We start from the raw sequence: 13,467 nt of genomic DNA on the forward strand, positions 1-13,467 counted from the left end.
GGCTAAACCTACTAAAATTTGTACACCTAGAGAAACTAATCAAGAGGGAGGACTCTTGCTAAAATGGTCAATTCCTATCCAGAAAGGCAAAGAGGATGGACATCAGAAGAAGGAGAAAAGAGGGAACAAGTCAGGAGCCTGACACAGAGGACCTCTGAAAGGCTCTGCCCTGCAGACTATCAATGTAGATGCGGAGACTTATGGGCAATCTTTGGGCAGAGTGTAGGGAACCTTATGAAAGAAGTGGGAAACAGTAAGTTCTGGAGAGGACAGGAACTCCACAAGGAGAGCAACAGAACCAAAAAATCTGAGCACAGAGGTCTTTCCTGAGACTGATACTCCAGCCAAGGACTATGCACGGAGATAACCTAAGACCCCTGCACAGATGTAGCCCATGGCAGTTCAGTATCCAAGTGGGTTCCATTGTAATAGCAACAGGGACTGTCTCTGACATGAACTGATTGGCCTGCTCTTTAATTACCTCCCCCCAACTGAGGGGGGAGCAGCATTACCAGGCCACAGAAAAAGACAATGCAGCCACTCCTGAAGAGACCTAATTGACTACAGTAAGAAGAAAAAGAAGACCTCCCCTATCAGTGGACTTGGGGAGGGGCATGCATGCAGAGGGTGGAGGAAGGGAGGGATTGGGACAGGAGGAGGGGGGGAACCACAGGGAGGTTACAAAGTAAATAAAGTGTAATTAATAAAGAATTAAAAAAAGAAAAGAAAAAATAAGAAAATGGTTGCAACAAACATCTTAGGTCTCTATTACAGCTAATCTGCTCTCAGAACATGATACATAAATGCAAAAATATTGTTGAACAAGGGTTTAGGAAGAGAATTCAGAATGTTCAATGTGTCTTTAAATGTCCAAATAATCTAGATTCACAAAGCAATGATATAAATTACTCCCCTTCTTTCTTGTAGGAATGATGTTCATACAAGACCAAAGGTCTATGGCCAGCCATACTGCCCAGATGTGCCCAATCTCATATGAATGTCACTTTGAGCAACCACTCATTGTACCTTTGACCTATACAATTTTATTTAGCAATGGCCAGATACACTTACCTCTAGCTTGTGCAGGTGATGGCTTATGCATAAGTTGGGAGAAAAGGAACCAGTGGTCCCCACCTCACCTTCTGAGAAGCAGAATAACCAGATGCCCTCAAAGACTATCACCAGCCTCCAGCAAACAAGAAGTTGGAATTATACCCAAAGCCTCTCCATTTCAATGTGAATTGCTACAGTTCAAACGTGTTTGTTTGTTTTGCTTTGTTTTTTTTTTTAATACAAGAATGAGAATCTCTAAAACCACCAACAAAGTCAAGGCCCCTGAAGTGATGTTCTAAGGACGCCTGGCGCCATTGCTGAACACAGTTTTCAAGCTTCTGTCTGGCGATTTTGAAGAAAAGACAAGACTTTCCAAGACCTTTTTCTATCAATGGAAAATAAAAATATAGAGATGTTAGAGCATCTAATAACTCAAGTTTTCCTTTCTTGTTCGCTTGGTGTGTGGGGCCTAAGCACACTGCCTCTGTGTTGGGATACACCACACCAAAGACTCTTGCTTTGGGGATTCCAGAGTTAACAGGACTGCAGTTTCTCAAGGAGAAGGAGGGTGTCTGCTCTCTGTGCCATTACCAAGATGTCTGAATAGGTGCACAGGACTCCACCTTTTCTTGTGAATCTCAGAATCCACTTCCCTGGGGCCAGCGAAACCACACAACCTCAAAGGAAAGGCACACTTGCTTTACTGTCAGTGAACACCCTCAACTTACTCTTCATCTGAAAGAGCAGGAAAGATGTTTTCATCTGCTCAAAAGGAAAATGGTCTGTTTTTAGCAATTATGAGTTATTGATGAATCCTACGGAAGAGCTTCAGAAAACTTGGAAGAACATATGTGTCACTGGAGAAGTTCAAAGCAGCTCAGAAACCATGTTGGGACTGTAAAAACAGACAGCATGAGAATGAAGATGCTTTTCCTACAATGCGTTCTAGCACAATGCATGTGCTCATGAGGGCATAGCGTATCTACCTAAGTTCCAAGTGATCTACTTCCGGTGGCTTCCCCTCACTGCCAAAGAACTACCATACATTATACTTACATAAACGTCTAGTAAATTCTGACTCCTTAGATGCATCTCAAAAAATAAGAAATACAAACTTCTGCACCTAGCAGACTTTAAAATAATGGCCCCGCTTCATACCTCTGCAGACTGTGAGCTAGAACTGTCCACCTTAGAGCACAAGGCATTGTAAGGAAATCTGATTCTATGGAGAAAACCTAAAGCACAGCCCAGTGAAACCACAGATGCTTTGAACAGCTGGGAGTCTGACTGGTCACAGGGCAATGGACAATTCTGCATAGAAGAGGCTCATCCACCAATCAGGGACAGGCGCAGGTGACCTGGCACAGGGACAGCAGCCAATCTGCAAAGGAAGAGTGGCCGTGAAGAGACACCCCGCCACCTGACAAGTGACTACATCATGTAAGTACACGTGGCTGTGAGCTGACCGAGACTGGTCATAGTGGTTAAGATAATGGTGTGGCTCAATGGCAGCTGCACACATGGCTTATGCAACCCCGAGTCCTGTGCCCAGCACTAGAAAGGGAAAACAAGGCAACACGGGGAAATGCACTTTAGTGCACTCGGTGCAAACATGTATGTGAAGGGAGAGGTGTGTGTCCGAACACCTGTCTGTGAAATTTTCAATTAAAATTGAGATGAAGAAATATCAAAGTCTCCAGACACCCATGTGATCTCTGAAACCGCAGAATACCCAACATTATATTAAATGTCTAAACTCTCACAGGCCAAAGGAAAGACAATCATAAATGACAGCAGAGTTCCATCCTGCCTGGGTAAGAGACTAGTAGATTTCAGACACAGTAAGCCAGGCTACTCTATTACACAATCATTTCAGCAGTGTAGAAGAGAAAACTAGGCTCCATGAACATGCCGAGGATAAGTGCTCAGCAATGCCAACGCACACTACATAAGGCGAGACTGAAGAGAGAAGAGAAAGAACACAGTTGGTTTTGGGAAGGGGAGGAGGTTGAAGACCTGGCCTAGTGGGAAAGGCGCTGGCCACCAAGCCCAATGCCCTGAATGCCATCCCTGTAAACGCATCGTGGAGGGAGAGAGCAGGCTTCGACCTCCACACATGCAAGTACCATGACCAGACAGACAAACACATACACATGCATGTATATGTGTATGCACACATGTCATGTGCATGCATGCACACACATGTACACACACACACACATGAGGTGAGGATGCAACAGGAGAATAAAAGGAAAAAGGAAAGAAACCCCTCTCTTGTACCTGCACTAACCTTGGGTTCCTCCTCTGTGGGAATTCTTCCCACAGCTTTAATTAGCACTTAGCCATGTTTTAACCAATTATAATACAGTCCTTAGAAGGACAGCTAAAATCACCAAGAGACACTACAACAACCAAGGACAAGATCATGCAAGATTCAACTTGAGTAGGGTCATTGGCACTCACATGAGTTGGAGCAGAAGACCCCAGCTGGATGGCCAGAAGAAACTGTCACTCATTCCCCAGAAGATTCCTTTTGTACTGTCACAGGTTAAGTTCCTCTGCACACTACTTATGTAAATGAGCCAGTGGAGCCAACCACCATGAGCAAATTAAAATTATTTCCCCTGTCCCAAACTCTACATGTCACTTTAAATGACTCAAACAGTAACCTCACAACCCCGATCACACTCACACAGGAATCAACATTTTCACATTTAAATTCCTGTGACACAATCTATAACGTAACGCTATTGGAAATGAACACAAGGCTAGTGTTGGTCTTCAATCCATTCAGCAATGAAACCAGAACAAAGAATTCAGCATGGCACCAGAAACAATAAAAAAAAAAAAGTAATTTCAGATGCTATCAACACATGCTCACATACACTGGTATGTACACACATAGGCACACAGCAAGACACACAAAAATTTACTCACAGACACACATGTAACCACACACAGAAACATACACACATGGGCACACAGCAACACACACACACACACACAGTTTTCTTGAGCATGTACTGACAAAACAGAGAGCTAGCCACCAGTAAATTGGCTGTTTACAGGTTGAAAGAGGCAGAGGAGAGGGGTGAAAGCAGGGTTGGGTTAGGATGCACGAGGGGTGTGAGGGTGGGGGAGAAAGAAGAACATGTTCCTAACTCCTGACAAGAACAAAAAGTCGGTGGCTTAGTTCTACAGAATCTGTGGAGCCGCCGGCCCTGCCTTTCCGCGCACATCTGTGAAATCAGGTCTCCAGTCTGCCTGAATGCGGAGCAGGTCAACAGCATCACTACCCATGGGCTAAGCCAACTAACTCTTGGTGACTGACTGCACACTACTTTGCTGATGAAACTTCAAGGGCCAAGTGTTCAGACAAGGATCTTGACTGGGGGTGATGTGGCGCTCGGCACAGACCTAAGGAAGGGGCTTCCTCTTTGAAGGAACCCTACATCCCTGCTTTGGTTTGTGCTCATGCTAAGATAAATCCTCAGAAATGTATTATGTGGTTTATGACCGTGCTACCCCTGAGAGCATATGAATCTAGGAGCTTAGTTGGCACATCGCTTGCCTCGGAACCATGAGGACCTGAGTTTGGTCACCAGAGCACACGCTGGAAAGCCAGGAGTCACATGTGCTCGTAATTCTTGTGCTGCAGACACAGATGCAGGTGGATTCACAGGCTTCCCAGCAGCCAGCCTGGCCTCTGTGAGGAGCTCCCGGCCGGTGAGTGGCCCTGCTTCAAACCGCAAGCTCTTAGAATCTTCCAAGGTACAGCTCCTGACACAACTAGGCTGTATGTGTGTCCACATGCATGATGCACGTCAGTAGAATGGCTCGCACTGTGACCCTCCAGAGTCCGCCTCCCAGAAGCAGCTGCTGTGAGGCTCAGCGTCTACCTGGCCTCCTGGAGAAGGGCGCTTGGTCTTTGGTGACCCTCAGTTGCAAGTCAGGCAGCTCAGAAATCCTCACAGTGTCATATGTAAACCCAAGACTTGGAGGCTGGGAATGTAAAACCTATGTTTATCACATGCGAAGGCCCAGTCCGAGCCTATTTATTTAGATAAATAAAAGTAGGCCTTATAGTATCCCACAATCAGCCCCATGACGCTGGGGAAAAGGCAAATAAAATGAAAAATGGTGTGTGTTCGGAGCATGTGCTCACGCCTACCTGTGGCCACTCCCACTCGTGCTTCTGTGCTGAAGCAGGTCACAGCCAGCTCTGCAGCTATCGCTAACATTTTGTCATTATTACAGGCTTGTGGACAAGAACTCATATTGCTTTGTGAGCATTAGAAAGCAAAGGAGAAGAGAGAGTTCTTTCATCCCCGTGGGGACTTTCATCTTTGTGTGCTTGTGGCTCTTCTTCCTTCCAGGTGAGAACCCACCTGAAGCCACGGCCTCCCCTGACCCCCCATTTGGCTCTGCCTCCACATAGCCAGGGCCTAACCACAAGCTCTCTTAGAACGCCCCGTGCCCTCTGGGGCCTTACTCCTTGCCCAGTACTCCATGGGTTTAAATTTGCCTTCAGACCTGCCCACCTGCTCCATGTCATTAGCACACTGCTCCTTGCTGGGACAGATGGAGAGCCCAGCTGCCCTGTACAGCGTGTCCTGTGTTTACAGTCAGCGAGAACTTGACATGAGGAATGCATGTCCTAAGTGTACAGCTCACAAACCTTTGTCCTGCAGCCTTATGGAAGAGACCTGAGGGATGAAGAAGGCAGTGATGAATGGTACCTCCTAGGGGAAGGAACATCCGAGTCTCCAGAACAGAAGTTCATAAGTCCTATCAACATCTCCAGATGAAGAAGGCGGGGGGTGGAGGGCCAGCATTAAATGCTATCTGCCTCAGTTTACTTATCTGAAATGGAAGGACAACAATGGGAACCACACCAAATGATATGGTTTGGTGGACGAACCACAGAGAATATACATGATAATATGTTTAAAAAGATGCAATCTTGGAGTGAACATTTGTTGATTTGGCAATGGTTTGGACTTGGTTTCCCTCTGCCTCTGCACCCAGGAGTGCTTGTATGAGAGACGAAGTGTTAACTGCTAAGGTAGTAGGGGAGCTGAGGACAGCCCTTGCGACTGAGGGCAATGCCCATAGGAGAGATGGGGGAAATTAACACAGACCTCTGGTGGTACCCAAGGAAAGCCTAACCCTTCCTGTTTCTCTCTGGTTTTCTTCTACCTTTGAGTCCCCCTCCTTCCCTTTCCTTTCCCCTCCCTCCCTCTCCTCTCCCCTCCCTCCCTCTCCTCTCCCCTCCCTCCTTCTCTCTCCCCCTCCCTCCCTCTCCCACATACATGTGCTATCACTGTCCTCTGCTACAGGCAGCCAGGAATGACCTCAGCAGAACTGAGATGATGCCCCAAACCTCCAGAGCTCTGTGAAACTCAGCCTCTATGAGTGACTCAAGTAATTCTCGCACAACACAAGAAGCAGGCAAAGGCTGGCCCACACTGCAACATCACAGTCTGAGAGGTAAGCCCCAGAGACAGGCCACGGGGAGGATGTGGCTCAGGGCCAGTTTGCCTCTTTCAGAAATGGAAGGCTTATTATCTCCACTTCTCCATTTTACAAATACAAGGACAAGTGTACCATGGTATGTAAACAGGTGACAGAATGCAAACACAGATGGCACACCTGTAAATCCTAGATCCCTTAACATAATTATCATAAAGATGCATACTGAACAGCCCTCACTGGGAGCAGCTAGAGGAACTTCCCAAGTGTTTTACTTTAAGCTCAATGAAAACTATTTAACATATGTCACAATATACATGCAGAGTAATTCTCTCATTCCAAAATAACTATTCCGCCAATCAAGTTACTTCCTAAAAGGTTATTTTATGATGGCAGTCTTTATAACCACATCTGTTTCTATGATGCTTTATCAATGTCTAACACTCATACAGTACATTCCTAACTCTTCAACATTATTATCTAAGTAACCACCATATTTTATTCTGTAAAGGTAAATTCATTTTCTGAGAAATTACTGTCATGTTTGATAATAAAAAAAATTTAAAAAAACATTAGTACATTAGGAAATAACACATAGAAATATCTCAGTTGTTCTCTGATACCCAAGAAAAAGCACTATTTATGTTTTAATATTTTCACCCTGAAAGCTGGGGCATGGTGAGTGAATGGGCTTGAGACGGATGCAGTAGGAACAGAGTCCCGAGGAGAGAGGAAGCTGACAGTGGTCTCTGTGGCTCTGTGCCCCCCCTTCAGTAGTGTCGCTGCCTCTTTGAGGCACAGCTGTGGCAAACAGTAGACCAGGCAAGCATACCCAAGCTCCTGGGTTTTCTCCCCAGGAAGGCTTACACACACAGAGCTTGGATACGCTTTTCCAGAAGCCAGGCCAAAAAACAGAATGTCCTTACAGGGTGTTTGCAGATACTCTCGGAGACTATGTCTGATGTTTCTGAAACCTACACTTTAGTCCAAAATGCTAAGCAAAATGAATAAAACCATCACAAAGAAAAGAGAACACCTTCAGATAGTTTTCAGGACAGTGTTATTTTGTCCAGAGGTAAAAGGATAAAAAGATGTCTACACTGTGAGAATGAATCCAAGTAGTTCCTGCACCAGGGTACTCACACAGGCTGGACTGACAGCCGTGCAGCCACTCTAAGTGCCGCCCACTAGCACGGTTTCCTGCTATGTTCGGTTAGCTCTCCTGCTTTTCACACACCTGGCCATCCCTTCCCAGTCAGGAGTCAACACAAAGTATCTCCCTTTCTCACATACCTCCTGACACTCCTTGGTTAGGGATACGCATCTTAACTCTTTCTTCTAAAGGACCCTTAAGTCTATAGGAAGAAAACAAAATGCCCAAAGGGCTGGGGACCTAGGGTGACGCAGATTCCCTAAAATAAGGCTAGTTTCATAGAATCTGACACCCTCCTCTGGCCTTCATGGGTACTGTACACATAGAATACATATACATACATGTAAACAAAACACATATATATAAAATAAAATAATTGATAAGTAAGTAATAATTTAGAGAACAAAAGTTGTGTTCAGCTTACAATTAGTTCCAGGTTACAGTCCCTCGTTGTGGGGAAATCACAGTAACAAGAGGGTTGAGGTGTTTAGTGACAACCACAGCAAGAGCGAGGACGAGTCACACGCACCCAGTGCCTCGCTTAATTTATCCACTCATCAGCTCGGGGCTCCCTGCCTAGAGACCGGCGGGCTGGGTTTTCCTCATCCATCAAGGCCGCTGAGACAATCATCCACAGGCCTACCCAACTTAGTCTCCCACTGAGAGGATCTTCCTAAGTGATTCTCTATGGGGTCAAGTTGAGAAAAGCAAGCAGCAGAATAAGCACGGTCTGAGAGCTTCCAGGGAGGTCGGCATCCCGTTGTATCTTGGCTTATAGGTACGCCTTGGTCTCAATGAGACTCCCAGACTCTGCCTCTGGGGTTGGTGCTGTGAAAGAAAGTGTGGCCAGCAGTATATAGGAGCCTTGGCTGACAAACATGCTCATACACACATTTCTGACCAGGATGCACAACAGAAATGTGTTATGGAAGGCCCAGCTGGAGGGTAACGGTATCTGGGAGCCAGCCTCTCCAGTTGTGGAGTTCTGTTTTTATTTGAGTGCTACACTGTTTTACATTGTTTTTCTACAATAACTGGCTATGTAAACACCATAATCTGGTGCCTCAGAAACTTTCAGTAACTGAAACCTGTCTTACACTCTCAGGACAGCATTCAGCATCCTGGCACTTCCTACACTCTTCCCCATTTGAGGGAAACGGAGCCATCATCTTTTAATTCCATGGGACAAAAACACAGCCAGGGTATAGTTGACTCTTTTTCCCTTGCACTGCTTAACCGGTCGCTGTGAGGTCCAGCTCACTCTCCTTCCACACCTACCCAGAATCCGATCCTCTCTGCAGATTCCCACTGCCACCACCTTCACTAAGGCTCCTCAGCTTGCACCAGAGCAAGCAAAGACTCAGACTGCACAATTTTCACTTACGAAGCTGGACATGGCATGGCCCCTGTGATGGCAAGCTTTTAATTGTCATCTTCACACAGGGGAGGATAGCCTGACAGAGAGTCTACATGACAGATTCTCAAGATCAGCCTATTAGCATGTCTGTGGGAGACTGTCTGCCATACTGACATGAGAAGGCCCAATGTGGAGGTGGGAGAAACAGCACCGGTCTGTGTAAGACTGGGAAGTGCAGCTGAGCCCCAGGCGTGACTGCCATTATTGCATTCTGCTCTTGACTGCACGTGTGTAATGCCTAGCTGCTTTTGCCTCTGTGGCTATGACCTCTCCACTATGACAGACGGCAACCTGGAATTAGAAGCTAAAATAAACCATTTCTCCCCTAATTGGCTCACTGTCACGATAATTTATCACACAACCGCAATAAACCCAGGCAGTCCCCACACCCTGCCTGACATCTTCTCCAGTTTCCCTTAGACCCCTGGCAGTTTCCCGACACCCCAGGAACCCCATCTCAGCCATGGCCTTTGAAACTCCACGCCTGACACTCGTTTGTCTCCTCACCCAAAAATCACAGCATTAGTGACAGTCAGCTATGACCTGATGCACATTTCATCAACATTTCCTAACACACACACACACACACACGCACCCCTCCTGCCAGCCTCACTCCTTGCATCCCCCCAATAGAACGTAAGCTCCCAGAGGGCAAGCGCCTCTACGTTCCCTTTATTTCAGAGCATACCTTACATGGTAAACATTCAAAGAAGCATTTGTGAATGAATGTGACATACAGTTAATATAGTTTTGATGTAACAACTATAAAAGAATGTCCACTTATTTTAAAAGTCCAGAGTTAATCGTATCTTAGGCTACTATGTCCACACTCTGGAGCTCCTAGTATCCTTTCACAAACAACCAAGTCCCCAGCAGGGGTCCATTCCAGAAGGAGGACAGACCTATGACAGAACCAACCTCCTTGCTGGGGAATGGCAGGGCCTGGTCCATGCTGCAGAGCCTGCTCACAGCCTGTGCCTCGTGTCTAGACAGCTCCTCTGCCTCTTATCGCTCTGTTCTCCTTTTCTTCCCCTTCACGCACCCTCCCCTTTACCTCTTCTGTCTCTCCCACCGTCATGAAGTGATTAATTAGAATTCCAATTCCTAACGCCCCTAACTCCCATCTGCAGGCATTTCTACTGTAACTGTATTTGAAGTGATCTTGACTATGTGGGGGCGGGTCTTAAGAGGCACCAGGGTTCTCTCCCGCCATTCGGCTAAATACCTAGCACAGAAGTGGACCCACTGAAGACTGTCAATAAATACCCATGATAGAAGGGCACAGCAAGGAAGGAATTACGCAAACATAATTCAGTACTGTCCCCATGAAGAAAACAAATATCTAGACTGAGGTCAGCAGATACCACCGTACAAGTGTGATGCTCTCTTTACCCCCTCACAGGGAAGGATAGCTTCCTTCCCTAGCTCTCAGGGAGTGGGGCTTCCACCAGAAAACAAAGGACAGACACATCATAAGATATCTCTGTTACTAATCCATCGGTCAGAGATTTTGCCACTTATTTTAAATCTCCGTGTTGATTCCCCAACTCAGGGCTAGCCAGACGGAAGGTGAGCCATGTCTAATGACCATGCTTCTAATGGTCTGTGGCATTCAGACAACACTGCTGAGGTTGCCTGGGGAGAATGTGCAGATCCCGAGGACGCACTCAGCAGGATGGACACACGGACAGGCCATGTGCACCACAGTGTGTGTGGAGACGATGGTGTCACTCTTCCTTCACCACAATGCACAGGTCGTCAGAGCACCTCCTAGAAGGTGTTCATTAGGGGTTTTTAAGGCTTGGTGAACACAGGAAGGAAGGGATGCACTCATGAGTGCCCACGTGGGGTTCAGTTAACAGCTCCTCCACTTACCACTCTTCTGACTCAGTTTCTACAGAAGTCATTTCTAGATGACCAGGTCACACAGGAGAATTACATGAGCTGATGCATGTTAGATTCTGCATGTTGGAAGTATTTATGAGTGTAAAGTTCATGAGTGATTTCCTGTATGTTTCTATAGTGACACCACATTACCTGAAATGCCAAAGAAGCAGGTACCTGCTCCGTTCCCAGAAATAGCATCTGTCATGACACTCTGCGTCTCTATCTCACCTCCAACAATCTTGTTAAAAGGGTAGGATGCTCAAGCATTTCAGGCTACCCCCTGCCTTGCTCTTCCTCAGTTTCTCTCATCCCACCCTGACAAACACAGCATGGAACCAGATGACTTGCAATAACCTGGGGCCCAGGACACTAACCTTCTGTCTGACCACCTCCATCTCACAAGCAGCAGGACAGAACCACCACCCACTCCCACTTTCTTGCCACTGCAAGAAGACAAAATCTCCCTAGAGAGCAGAGCCACTTGGCACTGATGCCAACCAGGCTCTGCAGACTGGAACCCTCACCCTACTGATGCCTGGATTTGCCCTGTCTGGTTTCCCAATCCCTGATGCTATGCTATTACACTGAGTAGAGCCACTTGTGGGCCTAAATGACATGGGCTCATTTACTTTTCTCTGTTCCTGATTCTTGAAGTTTCACGCTAGATTCTTGTACCAAAGTACAGATATTCAAAGGGGAAAATGTACTGAAACAATTGAGTTATAAAGATAAGGACATGATAATAACTAGCAGGCAATTTTTACACTGAAAATGATGGAACACAAACCTATGTTTAAAGAGCAAAGACAATCAGTCATGCTTATTAATAAAGCACTAGATTGTCCCTATCTGCCATGACCTTCGTGTTGTTTTGAGAGTTCTAGGTGGCTGAGATCATATCAACTTTACACTGAGGTTCCTCCGACAACCTGTGCAGTTCTTTTTCCTGCCTATGGAATCACACTGTGAGCCAGTTATGGGGTGCCGTTACCCAAACCAACAGCCACAACCCCATGGGATTGTGGAGGGTAACAATGGCTGCAAACAAGCCTGATGCTTTTTCTGCCCCTCACTGCTTTCGGTAACTCAGCCCTGACTCTATTCACACCTACCAGATAGGAAGTCTCCTGCCAGAGAGATCATTTAGGGCTTAAAGGGAAAAGTTGCTTACTCATAAAGAAGATTTGGTAGGATACTCACACATACCCTATCTGAGGCCAGAGCTGAGTCTTTAAGCGCCATGCCATGCTGTCTCCATTGAGACAACCAGAAGCTTGGCTTCTAAAACTGAAATAAGGGGCATGTTTTAAAGACTCGCAGTATCTCGACAACGGGCTTATGTGGCACAAGGAAAGAATGAAGTGAAGATGAGCTTACAGGGAAAGGGTAACTTAGTTGGCTGTTTGACTGTCAGTGTAGAGATGCCACCATTACCTAGAAGCGAAAAAGAACTCGGCCTGTGGGTGTGTGAAGAACATTTTCAAAATTTAAGTCTGTGTCAGTTTAAAACTGAAACAAAAAGGAACAAAATTTAAGTTAAATGAGTGAGACGCAGAAATGCCTAAATGTGGCAGGCCCCCAGCGGGGATCAGGATCAGATAACACGCGCTGTCAGTCATGTGTGGCTGGGAATAAGAGGGGTAGACATCCCAAGATAAAACTAGAGTAAAGGTCCTACAAAAATATGGGACTAAGTCCAGTAACATCTCTAAATCTATTGTCCCGCCTCATTCAAATGACATAAAACCCAGACACAAAATGAGGAAAAACACACCCAAATGATGACTCATGGATCACTTTCAGTCCAATTTAAGCTAAACCAAGCAAGAAAAAGCAAGCTGTCTAGGAAAATAAGTATGCACGTGATAAGAATGCTTTCAACACCCAGCAGACCCCCTGGTAGGAGAATTTAAAGTTTTTTTTATCACCCAAGACTCTTGCTTTATGCCAAAGAAACCTACTACCAAAATATGGCTGTGTCTAAGAAGCCTAACTCAGACATAAATGATTTGGAGGTTAATACTTAAAACATGTTTCACCGTAAGGATGATGTTCTGCTATTTTAAATTAAAACTGGGAAGCTTTTTCTTCAAAACGTTGTTTTTCCTGTGTTTCCTGGCTGTAGTTGTGACTCGAAGAAGAAAGAACCATTTGATGAAGCTATACGGAGAGGACAGAAAAGAGCCGGTGACAACTTAGTCACAGAGTTGTCGCAAGTCTACCCCAAGAACGTCCCTCACAGCCTGTCTTCCTAAGCGGTGGCCTTGGCCTCTACCTGCCTTCTTAGAGCAATGAGCTCCACGTCCCCGTGGGCCATGGCCTCCCCAGTCATGAGGGCCTACAGCAGAGTGAGCCCCTGTCAGTTCTAAGACAGGGAAAAGAAAGACAAAGAGGGAAGAAGCCTAAAAGAGCAGGAAGGGAGCGAATTTGAAGGGAAAGGGGGTAAGATGGCAGGAGGGAGGCAACGGAGGAGACGAAGACAGGG

At 46.1% G+C, this 13,467-nt stretch overlaps 1 protein-coding gene across 3 annotated transcripts in view; it reads right to left on the reverse strand.

Moving 5' to 3' along the window:
- Positions 1 to 13,467, reverse strand: part of Kcnk2 (potassium two pore domain channel subfamily K member 2) — a 115,320-nt gene that overhangs the window by 97,869 nt on the left and 3,984 nt on the right. The gene's annotated exons all lie outside the window — the stretch shown is intronic.

Source organism: Meriones unguiculatus, chromosome 11, assembly GCF_030254825.1.
Source record: "Meriones unguiculatus strain TT.TT164.6M chromosome 11, Bangor_MerUng_6.1, whole genome shotgun sequence".
Classification (NCBI taxonomy): domain Eukaryota; kingdom Metazoa; phylum Chordata; class Mammalia; order Rodentia; family Muridae; genus Meriones; species Meriones unguiculatus.